The sequence below is a fragment of the Primulina eburnea genome, chromosome 13, assembly GCF_022965805.1.
Source record: "Primulina eburnea isolate SZY01 chromosome 13, ASM2296580v1, whole genome shotgun sequence".
In the NCBI taxonomy this organism is placed as follows: domain Eukaryota; kingdom Viridiplantae; phylum Streptophyta; class Magnoliopsida; order Lamiales; family Gesneriaceae; genus Primulina; species Primulina eburnea.
This window is the reverse complement of record NC_133113.1, coordinates 3,157,141-3,172,124: the sequence shown is the minus strand read 5'-3', so window position 1 is coordinate 3,172,124 and position 14,984 is coordinate 3,157,141.

The following is a 14,984-nucleotide window of genomic DNA, read 5'->3' as shown; positions in this document are numbered from 1 at the left end:
TTTTAAAGTTGCATGCGATTTTATTACGTAGTACTAGTTATCCCAGTTTATACGTGTTGAGTCTTTAGACTCACTAGACTTGATCGATGCAGGTGACTATGTTGAGGAGGCAGGAGGTGTTGACCAAGGGGCAGGCTTGGGCTGAGTGGCAGGCTAAACCCGAGGACCGCAAGTTTACGTTTATGCAAAACTTTTAGAATACTCTGATTTTATGGTTGGATCGTGAGACATTTTGAGACAGCTTTTCTTTTAGAAAATTTTAATTGTGATGATTGATTTTAAAGATATTTTTATGATTGATGAGTGACGACCGTATTGATGTTATGTTTTCTTTTATATAAGAAAATTTTTAATTTTTCCGCAAATTTTAAGTAGTATAGAATACGGTTCGTTACAGTTGGTATCAGAGCGGTGTTCTTGTAAAGGGTTACGCCTACTGCCAGTCGCAAGAAGCTCTCGAAGTCACACCTCAAGTCTGTAAGTTTTAAAGTTTTGAGCTATGCTATGTATTACGCATTAAGTCATGATTTCAGCATGTCTATGTTTTAAGTTCAAGTTACGTGCATCATAAATTATTGATATATGTTCATGCATGTTGGGTTTACGTGTTGGGTGATTTATTGGAACAGTATGCCTCCTAGACGTATGGTTAACCAGGAAGATAGGACTGAGGACAGGGAGCACCGAGAGGAGGAAAGAGCCAATCCTCCACCACCACCACCAGATATGCAGGCACAGATGCTTGCTGGCATGACGCAATTCTTCGCACAATTTGCGAGGAACCAGACTGTTGCAGGCCACGAGGAGAGGCCTAGACCGGAGGCAGTTTATGAGAGGTTCCGGAGGATGAGCCCGAAGGAGTTCTCGGGTACTACTGACCCGATGGTGGCAGAGGGATGGATCAAGTCCATCGAGGTGATATTTGACTTTATGGAGCTGGCAGACGCCGATAGGGTTCGTTGTGCCATCTTCTTACTGACTGGAGACGCCAGGTTATGGTGGGAGAGCGCGTCCGTGGCGGTTAATCTGCAAGTATTGCCATGGAATGGTTTCAAAGAAGTTTTCTACTCAAAGTACTTCACTGAGGAGGTACGAACCAGACTCACCAATGAGTTTATGACGCTGCGACAGGGAGACAGCAGCGTGGCAGATTTTGTGAGGAAATTTGAGAGGGGGTGTCACTTCGTACCCCTCATTGCTAATGATGCCCAAGCAAAGTTGAGGCATTTTCTGAATGGCTTACGGCCGATCCTGCGCCGTGATGTGAGGGTAGCTGGCCCTACTTCTTATGCAGTTGCTGTTTCTAGGGCGCTGGCTGCAGAGCAAGACCAGCGAGACATTGAGGCTGACAGGCAGGGCAAGAGGCCCTATCAAGCACCACCGCAGCACCAGCAACAACAGAATCAACGACCCCAGTTCAAGAAACCGTATCAGGGGCCGCCAGGAAAGAAGCCTTATCATGGACCACCGAAGGGCAAGGGTCCAGTTCAGCAGCAAGGGGCGCCTCAGAAGCCCGTTGCCTTCCCCGTGTGTCCTAAATGCAACCGCCAGCATCCGGGACAGTGTCTATATGGGTCAGGCAAGTGTTTTAAATGTGGAGCTACGGACCACATGCTGAAAGAGTGCCCACAATGGAAGCAACCCACCCAGGGCAGGGTATTCGCGATGCATGCTCAGGAGGCGGATCCAGACACTACTTTACTGACAGGTAACCTTCCTACCTAAGCTCGATTTTCGCCGCCTTGCATGTGGAATTTTATTTGGGATGAGTAGGATGCTATTATTGTTTGAATACATTTGGGTTACTATCTTGTTAATGTTTTGGGATATAAGTTGTGTTGTGCTAACGCATCTCAGGGAATATTTTCATAAAGAGATTAGCTACAACTGCACTGATAGATTCAGGAGCCACTCACTCCTTCATATCGGAGACTTTTGCTAATCATTTGGACCTCAAGTCCATTGGCCTAGACGTGAACTTCTCAGTGACAGTCCCATCAGGGGAAGAACTGTTGGCTACCAGTGTGATCAGAGATATTGATCTAGAACTGCATGGCCACCTAGTATATGCAGATTTAATCCTATTGCCGATGCCGGAATTCGACATTATCTTGGGCATGGACTGGCTGACCAAGAACAGGGTCTTAATCGACTTTCAGAAGAGGTCAGTTTTAGTCAGACCGCTGGGCATGGAGCAGTTTCTTTTTGAACCAGCCAGATGGAGAAGCTTCCCTCGCATGATTTCTTGCATGCAGGCGAGGAGTTTGATCTCCAAGGGATGTCAGGCCTTTTTGGCTAGTATTATTTCAGCGCCTGACGTGTCCGCTCCATCCTTATCAGAGGTACCAGTAGTCAAAGAATTTCCAGACGTCTTTCCTGATGACGTCACCGGTCTTCCACCAGAGAGAGAGGTGGAGTTTGCAATCGATCTCGTGCCAGGCACAGCGCCAATCTCCAAGGCGCCATACAGATTAGCTCCAGCTGAGATGTTAGAGCTCAAACAGCAGATTCAGGAGCTCCTCGACAAAGGATTTATTCGCCCTAGTTTCTCACCGTGGGGCGCACCAGTGCTCTTTGTGAAAAAGAAGGATGGGAGCATGAGGCTGTGCATCGATTACCGTGAACTGAACAAAGTCACGATTAAGAACAAATACCCGTTGCCTAGAATCGAAGACTTGTTTGATCAGTTGCAAGGAGCTACCGTGTTCTCTAAGATAGATCTTCGATCAGGGTATCATCAGCTGAAAGTGAAGGATGCAGATGTTCATAAGACAGCTTTCAGGACCAGATACGGGCATTACGAGTTCTTAGTAATGCCGTTTGGATTGACCAATGCTCCAGCTATTTTCATGGATCTCATGAACCGAGTATTTCAGCCGTTCCTCGATCAATTCGTCATAGTATTCATTGACGACATTCTAATATACTCGAAGAGCCATGAGGAGCACAACCAGCATTTGAGGACAGTTTTGCAGACCTTGCAGAGTCGCCGATTATTTGCGAAGTTCAGTAAGTGTGAATTTTGGCTGCAGAAAGTTGCATTTTTGGAGCATATAGTGTCCAGCAGTGGTGTTGAGGTGGACCCATCGAAGGTAGCAGCCGTCAAGGAATGGGTTGAGCCAAAGAACGCGTCAGAAATCCGCAGCTTTTTGGGTTTAGCAGGCTACTACCGTAAGTTTATTAAGGGATTTTCGTCCATAGCAGTGCCGCTCACCTCACTAACCAAGAAAAATGCGAAGTTTGTGTGGAGTGAGGAATGTCAGAAGAGCTTCGACACCTTGAAGCAAGCTCTTATTTCGGCGCCAGTGCTAGCCATGCCGACAGGGCAAGGCGAGTTTGTGCTTTATACCGATGCATCTAAGCTCGGGTTAGGCGCAGTGTTGATGCAGCAGGGTCGGGTCATAGCTTATGCTTCCAGGCAGTTAAAGGTGCACGAGAAGAATTACCCGACGCACGACCTTGAATTAGCCGCCGTTGTCTTTGCATTGAAGATTTGGAGACATTACTTATACGGCGAGAAATGTCAGATCTTCACCGACCACAAGAGTCTCAAATATTTCTTCACGCAGAAAGAGTTGAATATGAGACAGAGACGGTGGTTAGAACTTGTGAAGGATTACGACTGCGAGATTAGCTACCATCCGGGAAAAGCTAATGTTGTCGCAGACGCCTTGAGCAGAAAAGTGGCAGTGGTAGCTCAATTGACAGCTCAGAGACCACTACAGTCGGAGATTCAGAAGTTTGGTCTAGAGATTTATCGTGATGGCAAAGCTCCTAGACTGTCTAATCTGACAGTCAAATCTGATTTACTAGACCGCATTCGATCAGGACAGTCTGCAGATGAACAACTCCAGAAATGGAGACTGAAGGATGAAGCTAAAGGCAGTGTTTTGTACACAGTGTCAGACGGTATCGTGAGATACAGAGGTAGAATGTGGGTGCCTAGCGTTGGTTCGACCAGACAGGATATTCTGACAGAGGCACACGCATCTCCGTACTCTATCCATCCGGGAGGTACCAAGATGTATAAGGACCTTCAGTTATTGTATTGGTGGCCAGGGATGAAACGAGACATCCGTAGATTCGTATCGGAATGCCTCACTTGTCAGCAAGTAAAAGCTGAACATCAGAGACCCGCAGGGTTGGTAAAGTCACTCCCCATCCCCGAGTGGAAGTGGGAGAACATTACTATGGATTTTGTTGTTGGGTTGCCGAGATCAGTCAGAGGATCGAACTCTATTTGGGTTATAGTGGACCGACTCACTAAGTCAGCGCACTTTCTGCCAGTGAAGACGACGTTCTCCATGACGCAGTATGCAGATCTTTATATCCAGGAGATCGTCCGGTTGCATGGTTTCCCAGTCTCAATTGTGTCCGACAGGGACCCGAGGTTTACATCGTCCTTCTGGAAGAGCTTACATGCAGCCATGGGGACAAAGTTACTGTTCAGTACAGCTTTTCACCCGCAGACAGATGGCCAGTCTGAGCGAGTGATTCAGGTTTTAGAGGACTTGCTAAGGGCGTGCATGATTGATTTTCAAGGAACTTGGGAGTCTAGACTACCTCTAGTGGAGTTCACGTACAACAACAGCTTCCAAGCATCTATTGGTATGGCTCCCTATGAGGCGTTGTACGGGAGGAAGTGCAGATCACCAGTTCATTGGGATGAAGTTGGTGAGAGGACAGAACTTGGTCCAGAAATAGTTCAGCAGACTGCGGACGTGGTGGTCAAAATTCGTGACAGAATGAAGACCGCCCAGAGCCGTCAGAAGAGCTATGCAGATAAAAGGAGGAGAGATCTCGAGTTTGCCGTAGGAGATCAAGTTTTTATCAAGATAGCACCTATGAAGGGTGTTATGAGATTTGGGAAGAGGGGTAAGTTGAGCCCGAGGTTTATTGGACCGTTTGAGATCTTGGACAGAGTTGGGACGCTAGCGTATCGTGTAGCCCTTCCGCCGAATCTGGCCGGGGTACACAATGTGTTCCATGTCTCGATGTTGAGAAAATATTTGGCTAATCCCTCTCATGTGCTGAGTTATGAGCCGTTACAGTTGACTCCAGACCTATCTTACGAGGAGAAACCAGTCCAAATCCTGGACAGACAGGAGCGCAGACTTCGGAACAAGACGACTAAGCTAGTCAAAGTTCGATGGCTGAATCAATCGGTGGAAGAAGCCACTTGGGAGTCAGAGGCCGACATGAGACTTCGCTACCCGGAGTTGTTCGGTAAGACTTAATTTCGAGGACGAAATTTTTATAAGTGGGGGAGGAACTGTAGTGCCCAAATTTAATACACGTATAACCCATGCATTCATTTAATTATTAAATCATTTAAATTAGTTTTAAATGAGTTTTGGCGATGCATGATTTATTTAAATGCATTATTTTTACATTATTTATGTTTATGTGATGCACGTTGAAATGTTGTTCGAGTTTCATGTTTCAGGCGATCATTCGAGGCGGGATTGAGGAAAAGACCCGGGGACGATTTTTGGCAATTTTAGAGATGGTATTTTATTTTAAGTTAAGTTTGGGGGTATTTTAATTAATTTAATGAGTTTTATCATTTTTTTTAGCCTAAATATTTAATTAGTGATTTTAAGACTTGTAGACTTTCAAAATCTAATTTGGGTGTTATATTTTAATTAAGAGTTTTATTTAAAAGTTAAGTGTGAGTTAATGTTTTGATTAGTAGGCTATTATTTTAATTAAACAAAAAGTTAGACTCCTAGTATTCTAAAACACACGCCACACACACACAAACACACTTTTACACACACTAAAAATCGTTTAACACACACACACTTTCACAAAATCAGATTTTTTATTTTTGGAGAGAAGAAAACTAGGGTTCTTCAAAGAACATAGTAGCCGCCCCCTTCCCTGCAAATTCCAGCAAGGTTTTCGTGATTTTATTTCGAGAGAAACGGTGCCACGTTCGTCCCGGATCAACCTCGCTCCTATCTCCGCTTCGGTGTCGTCTTTCGGTAACGTTATCATCAAAAAGGCACGTATATTCTGTTCTTGCTGTGTCGATCAAGTCATATTAAGCGTTGAGTCGATTTTTATGCGTAAAAGTTATGTATGATGCTAGTAGTTTGAGCGGATCATGAGTCGGATCAATTTCGAAGGAAAATTTTTAAATATAAATCTCGTTTTTACTGTTAATGTCAAAACTGCGATTTTTCTGTTCATATTTTGGGAAAACTTTCAACGGCAAAAACGTAGAACTTTTCGATACCTTCGATTTGATATATGGTTCGAAATTTTTGGACAACTATTGAGTGAGTTATGGCGTTTTTCGTGGGACTGCTCAAACTGCGTTTCAGAAAAGTTGTGATATTGATAATTCTTGAAGTTTTATGTTGCAGGCTTCGTTGGAAATCGACGGGCGATCGTTGCTGCGTATAAGTATGTTAGTATTGAGGTTTGTTGTATTTTTCATGGTTTTGTTGGTCGTCGTTAGGCGTTTGAATCGGTTTAAAAGTCGTAGGAAATCGATTGATGTCAATTGCAATAATTTGGGTTGTATTGCGTAGGCATTTGTATAAGTTTTGGTGCATTATTATGGTGTCCTAAGAAGGGTCTTATGGTGTCAAACAATGTTCCATGGGGTTGCAATTGGGAGATAGGCATGTGCATAAGTTTTCTCGCAGGTTTCGAAGCAACGAGCAAACACGGACCCAAACACGGACCCAGGCACGGGGTCCGTGCTTTTGTTATTCTTTCAGTGTCAATTTTGCGAGTCAGCACGGATCCTCACACGGACCCTGGCACGGGGTCCGTTCCTTTGTTTTCTTCGCGGTGTCAATTTGCGCACGGACACGGACCCTCACACGGATGCAGGCACGGGGTCCGTGCCTTCCCTTTACTTAGAGTCACATAATTTGCGCACGGACACGGACCCGCACCCGGACCTTAGCACGGGGTCCGTGCCCATTCCTCCTTCTGAGTATCACAGCACCGCACCTAGACGGACCCGTACACGGACCCGGGGTAGGGGTCCGTGTACCCACGTTTTGGGAAAAATAATATTGTTGCTTTTAAGATTGATGTCCTGATTTAGTGCGAGGGTTATCGAGGTCATGTCATGGGAAATTATAGAATGTCCTAAGGTATGATGGAGCTTGAGAGTAAGCATGTGTTTTCTATGTCTAAGCAATGCAAGTTAAGTATGAAATTCACGTTAGTAAGTTGCAGCAACGGCCCCCAGACGAAGTCCAACGAATCCCTCAACGCCAAGTAAGTATGTTGACGTGCAAAGAAAATATGTTTAAGTTTTTGAGGTATGCTAAATGTCTTGTGACCATATTATGTTAGGATTGGAAAGCGTTAAATTATGAACGGGGACCAATCCGCCCGTTAAATTATGAACGGGTTAGATCGTGGTTGTGAAGCGTTAAATTATGAACGTGGATCAACTGGCCTGTTAAATTATGAACAGGGATCTTATGTATGCGGCAGTGGATACGTCCCTGTCAGCCCAGTACTGTGGTGTGTCTGATCAGGCGTCTATTATGTATGGGTCACTTGCTTTGAAACATCCTCTATGAAAATGATCATGTTATGTATGTTTACGTATGCAGTATGTTATGAAAGTTTATGTTGATGGCACGTCTAGTTACGTATGTTCAAGTTTCAAGTTATGTATGTCCTATTTTAAAGTTGCATGCGATTTTATTACGTAGTACTAGTTATCCCAGTTTATACGTGTTGAGTCTTTAGACTCACTAGACTTGATCGATGCAGGTGACTATGTTGAGGAGGCAGGAGGTGTTGACCAAGGGGCAGGCTTGGGCTGAGTGGCAGGCTAAACCCGAGGACCGCAAGTTTACGTTTATGCAAAACTTTTAGAATACTCTGATTTTATGGTTGGATCGTGAGACATTTTGAGACAGCTTTTCTTTTAGAAAATTTTAATTGTGATGATTGATTTTAAAGATATTTTTATGATTGATGAGTGACGACCGTATTGATGTTATGTTTTCTTTTATATAAGAAAATTTTTAATTTTTCCGCAAATTTTAAGTAGTATAGAATACGGTTCGTTACACCATCAACTTCAAATACTACATACACTACTCCGCCTGTGGTTTCAAGCTTTCCATCATAAGAGTATGATTACCATACTCCATTTTTCGGTAGTTTTATACATTTTTTACAAAGATACTTTCGACTGTTTATGAATGAGAGTCATCCCACATTAAACACGTCGCCAATATTATTTCAAGAATATTCAGAAACAAAAGGATATGAGGTTGGTGGAAACATTACTGATATCAGTACATCTGCAGCACAAACATGTACACATGGAGATGTTGAGGAGATGTTGGGTCGTAGACATAGAGTTATTAGAAGATCTTCGTGTGGCACTGGAGGGCATCGCTATCATCATCATTAACTAATTGTTTCGAGCAGCACAATTACTTGCATCGTATTATTGTATCTTTTTCTAATTTTTTTATTTTAATTTGATGTATTTTATGCAAGATTTGATTAGATGTTCCTCGTACCGTTAGTAGTTTTCTTACTCGTGGTCATAATAATTGAAATTAAATGTCTATGATTTTTAACATGCTACAGTAACTTTGTATTGAAATAGTATTTATAATTTCATTTTAAAAAAACTATAATTTAGTACTTTCAGTCATTCTAATTTTATATAAAAACATATAGTTTTTTAACATAAAACAAAACTTATATTCAACTAGTATATGTGATTTATTAGTCATTTATTAAAAAAAATAAATTTCCTTTAATACTTCCAATTATTATTATTTTTAACATAAACAAAACTTTTAAAAAATGTATGTATAAATTTATAGTAATGAAAAACTTATGTATAATCACTAAATTAAGTCAAAACACTCAATCTCCTAACAAATTTAAAATAATATAACACTTAATCAAGAAAATAAGTCAAAACACTTGATATTCAATTATATTTAAAACAATAGAAACTGAATCTCACGAGAGAATAAAATTTAATTAATACTTCTATTAAAATGGGACACCGACGTTACGAACATAAATATTTGCCATCATAACTCGATATTGAAAACTGAATTTCGGATGTTTGACAAACTGAGCGTTTAATAGATTGAACAAACTGATCAAGAAGACTGATAGAAACTAATCTAAAATACGCAAACTATCGATTTTCCATAACTGAAGATTATTACGCAGATTTTCAAAGGCAAATGGACTAGCAAACTGAACTACGCAGACAATTGACTGATCATTTACTACAAAAAATTGTGAGCTTATCAGCTACATCCTATCAGCTGATCTTTCAGCAGTACACGTCATCAGTTAAGGAAAAAGACGTACAACCGACAACTATACAAAAGCTGACTGCAACAAGTAGTTGGATCGTCGCATTTTAGAAAAGCTCCAGTGTACGACTGTCAGAAAAATGTTGACGTGGCAAACAACAGATAGAAAGTTTCAAATCATATTCAATATTACCGTTGCAGGCAAAGCCCATAAATAGCAGAGAAGAGCAGCTGAGAAACTCTCCGAATCAATGCGATCGATATACTATTCTATCAACTGAGCTGTTACTCTGTTGAAATCTTGGCAAATTTCAAAGCTCACGCTTATTTTGTACATTCATAGCATTCAAGGCTATACTTTGAGCTTACAAGCACAAACTGTTATTATTATAATATTTGATTTTGTAGAGATCGGTTGTGCTAAATTATTCAGTCAATTGAATACTGTAAACTGGTTCGTAACTAAGAGTTTCAGTTTGACATTGTTAAGTCCAAAACTGAAGTGGGTCTATACAACTCTTTGTATCGATCAAATTCTTTTAGTGAATATCACATCTTTGTGATACAATGGGTGATATAGAAGTGTTTGAAATCTCCGAGCATCCATAAAATCTTGTGTCTTCTTTTTTCAGTTTTATGCTATCTATCAGTTAGTTTATTTCCGCACTTTTATTGTTAACTGATTGATATCGACTTACAAGATTCCCGAGTATCAGTTTATCACTAAACTGACTCATAAAAAGAGAAAATGTTGTGAAAATTGTTAGTATTTAATTCAAACCATTTTGTTGTACATATAACATGTGAACAAGGAATTCCAAATATTTTTAATTTACCACATATGCAATCACGTACAGAAAAGTTAACATCTTGTACCTGATGTTGACAACTTGGTCTTGCTCCAGTCGCGATGGATTCTGTTTTATCCCTTTGGTCAAATTTCATTACTCGATGTTCAATTGACTGTTTTGACTACATATCAAATTTAGAGTATGCATAATCAGTCCATTGTTGATTTTTTTTCCTAGGAATGTCAATGGGTCCGGGTTTTACCCAGACCCGCAATGGAACCGTGTGTATGGGGTGGGTTTGAGCATACTAAATGGGTAATGATGCGGGTCTCAGGTCCAATTTTTCAGACCATTCTGGCTATGGACGGGTCATAGGTCCTATAATATCCGCCCCATATATGTGGATATAAATATTCTAGGGTTTTAGTTTTATTAATTTATCTTTTTTTAGTAGCTCACCTCAACCATAACGATCTTAGATATTCCTATGTCAATTGTCACATTTGAATCTGCTTTTAGCAATAGTGGAAGAATAGTTGGTCATCATCTTAGTAGACTTAATCCAACGACTTTGGAGGCTTTGATGTGCTCGCCAAGATGGTTGTGGTGTGAGGTGAAAGGTAAATAAATCACATTTTTATTTTGTTATTGTACTTTCATTTTAATTTTTTACTGTACTTTCTCTCTTCAAATTACATTTTTTTACAATTTGAAATTACATTTTTATTTTTTCAATGTACTTTCTGTATTTAATTTTGTAGTTAATTTTTCAAGTAGTTTAACAACTTGTCCCACCATTCTTGATGAAGAGGAAAATGATCTCGAATAATGTGTCTGAAATATTGCCTTTCTGTATTTAATTTTGTAGTTAATTTTTCAAGTAGTTTAACAACTTGTCCCACCATTCTTGATGAAGAGGAAAATGATCTCGAATAATGTGTCTGAAATATTGCCTACTCGCTGATTTTATATTGATCTGTTTAAATTATTTTATGATTTATTTTTGGGGATGTCAAGATTGTTTTGGAGAGCTAGTAACTTTTTTTTTATGTAATTCTTTATGTCGTGAAAATATTTTGTTTGTTATTATTAAGTGTGGTCAAAGACATGAATTAATTTTCCACAATGATGTATTTAGAGGTTTGTCTGTCTCATAACTCAGTCATGTGAGAAGAAAGATTTTTTTTTTAAAAAAAAAATTAGGGTCTCATGGGTCTACCCGACCCCGTTTCGTATTCGAGGTGGGGTGGGTCCAAAGAATATTTAATCGGGATGGGGCGGGTAATGGGTCAAAGTTTTTTTCATGGGGAGGAGGGTCTTGGGTTTAGCCAAACCCGCCCCACACATGCCTCATTGACATCTCTATTTTTCCCATCATTTTATTACTTAATGTTCGACGTTGAATGAGATAGTGCACGCATCGTTGTAAGGTCAACTCCACTATTGCAGTTATTGTGAGACATCAAATCCCTTTCAACACACCATTAATACACTCAGACATGTTCGGCATCATTATCCCTCGTCTCCATCCACCAGCATGAGCCAATGACCATTTTTTCTTCGGGATGTTTGACAAATAAGTGAAAGATGTTGTATTATTTGTTCTCATTGCTTCCATTGTGAGATTAAATTTTTTTATTTGGTGTTGCGTCCCTGCTTTCCAACATAAGTCCTTCAAATGAATGTTTTTGAACTTACTGTTGAAATTAGAGTAAACACGCCTCAAACAAAAACGATGAACACCACGGAGAGGCTTGAAGTCAGGGAGATCTTACACCGTACTTGCTATACTCGCATGTCTATCATATATATGGCACACACCTCTGTACCCTCTTGTAACATGTCCTGCAATATTACTTATGAATCAATGCGAAGACTCATAATTTTCTTCATCAACAAGCACAAATGCTAGAGGCAAGACCTAGTTATTGGCATCTAAAGTTACTGCTATGAGTAGTTTGTGCTTATACGTGGTGTACATATGGGTACCGTCTACACTGATTATGTTGAGACAATGTCAAAAATCATTTATACATGGTTTGAAGGCCCAAAATACAAAGTTCAAAATTTTACGTGGATGGTCATATAGACGAAGGTGCTTCCACTCTACACTGATTATGTTGCGACAATGTCAAAAATCATTTATACATGGTTTGAAGGCCCAAAATACAAAGTTCAAAATTTTACGTGGATAGTCATATGGACGAAGGTGCTTCCACTCTATAATAGTTCATGGATTGTACTTCGACAAAACACCCATATATTTAGGAGACAAAGTTACAGATTTTTCCCATGTGCAATAAACGATCTCCATCGCGCGCTTCAAACTCTGCCATGTCTTAGCATACGATATATCATACCCATATTTTGCTTTAATACTTTATCGCACATACTTGATCTCGTATGCAGATCAAAACGCACGATTTCCAGAAGTGTACTGGCTATCATGTTGATTTCCAATTTGTGGTGATCTATACCCACTTGGCTAGATATGCATGTGTGATCATCACTTTATTTTGTGATCATGAAATAGCCTAATTTTTTTAATTATGCTCAAAGTCCCCACCCACAATAACCACCTTCTGACCAGTTCTTGCATTTGACCTTCCAAATTGTCGGAGAACTTTTGACAATGATATATTCACGTCTCAAAACTCGAACAGAAAAATCCTTCATTGAAGTTATTAAATCGTTTTTCCTCTTAAAACCCATTTTCACAGTGAGCTCTGGCCTATCAGGATTGTAAAATTTTGTTCGTGATGCAGAAAGAAAACCAAATGAATCTGTAATTTGTTTGTCATATAATTCATTGAAAAATTGGGGAATTTCACGCAAATGTTGCTCCGATGCATTAGGAAAGTTATCTGTTAGTGTTGATCCCGACATCAGGGCACGCGACGATATGCCTTCATTTGCATTGTCAACATGGTCATCATCTTCTCCGTCAATAGATGTAGCATACAAATTATCATCGCTATTCATGACATGATTATAAATGTCCCCAAATAAATAATCTTGCTCAGGCATGTGTTCAATAATTGTGGTGGGAATATTTGCAGCCCTAGTATAACTATCGAAATGTCTTACATTTGTGGTATTTTCTTCATCACTCCATGAATTTAAATTCAATTGTCGTGTTCTATTCGAACCCCATGCAACATCAACTCCCGAGGGAACCATGATATAATGATCCAACCCCCTAGAGTAAAATCCCATCCATTGTCGTATTCTATTCATCCCTCATGCATAGTCCTCTTCGGTGTGAGCCGTGACATGGTGATCCCAAGGACCGGTGTCGATCCTAGAATATGTCTGAGTTGACTGTTCATCAACGTGATACGTAGAAGGTCCCACTTGATTTAAACCTATTGTTCCCAAACCTTGCGTTATTACCAGCATGACTGCATCAAAATCGTAATCACTTACGTACTACAACACTGTCGATGAATCAACATACAAGTACATGCAATCCAGTGTCGGCAAATCAAACATAAACTGTAGACTATCATCATTTGTGATATAAACATGCTCTTCAATGTAACAAAACAACGAGCTATAAGAATATTTCGTTGACAATTTGATGCAGAATTTTGATGGGTCGATCTCCAGCATGTGATGCACATAATTCACCAATACAAGGCAAGACTTGTTGTAAAGATTTTCAACAAAAAGAAAACATTGATTATACTGAGGTTCTTCGACTACTGAAGCTGAGTATGTTGCAGTTACAGAGGCTAGCAAGGAGATGATATGGTTGAGATCTTTTCATGAGGAATTGTGTCGAAAGCTTGAGAATAACACGTTACACTATGACAACCAGAGTGCTATTCATTTAATAAAGAATCATGTTTATCATGCTAGGACGAAGCATATACAAGTTCAATACCATTTCATCATATCAGTACTGGAAGGTGGAGTCTTGATGGTTGAGAAGATTCCTGGAATTAAGAATCCATCCGGTATGCTCACAAAGGTTGTGACAATTGACAAACTGAAGTTGTCTTCAACTTCAGTTGGACTGCAAGTATAAAATGAGAGAGATGAGCTAATGCATTGATGATGCGAAGATATGATTGACTCAAGTCTTCAAGTAGGGGAAATGTTTGGTATGGAGGGTGGACCAAGGTAAGTTGAAAGTTTGTGCCAAAATTGACAATTGAGGTAGCTTAAATTCCTCCATGAAACAAATTAGCGCAATTTCCTCAATGAAAATAGGTGTGGATTTATTTCACACATAAACAAGAACTCTATAAAGCTCCCTTGGTTTTATTCATCCCAAGATCATGAGAACAAATACATATATAGAAGAAAAATATTGAGTGTTGATTGTTTTCTTGTGTGATTTAGAGAAATTGTTTTCTCGGTAATGCTCGGAGTTGGGATTGTGAGAGATTTAGTATTTTGTTGTAAACACTTGTAACGTTTCTTCATGTTAAAAAATTTGTAGTAACTCCGTGGACGTGACCTATATTGGGTGATCCGCGTAAATCTTTGTGTCCTTGTAGATTAATTTATTCCGCGCGTTTTTTGGTGCTATATTATCGTTATGATCATCATTCCTTCCGCATAATCTCCTACAGAAACGAGAAAACGAACTGAGGGGTAGTTGTGGTGGGCTATATAAGGGATCCATTAAAAGCTGTTGTAGCAGAATTTCTTGATTATTTTGGTGTTTTGATAGAATAATTTTGCGGGCTTTTATAGAAGATATGTGTGAAGAGATGGGAGGTAAGATGGGTGAATTTGGTAGGAAACTTAAGAATCATGTTTGTTCAACCTCCCATCGACAACATGATGGTATTATTATAGGGAAGAAAATATTGTTTTTCTATGATTAAATTTAAATGGAACGTATATAAAATTTGACAAAAAATTCATGATGTGTTGAACTTGATCAAGTTGTTAATATAACACGAAC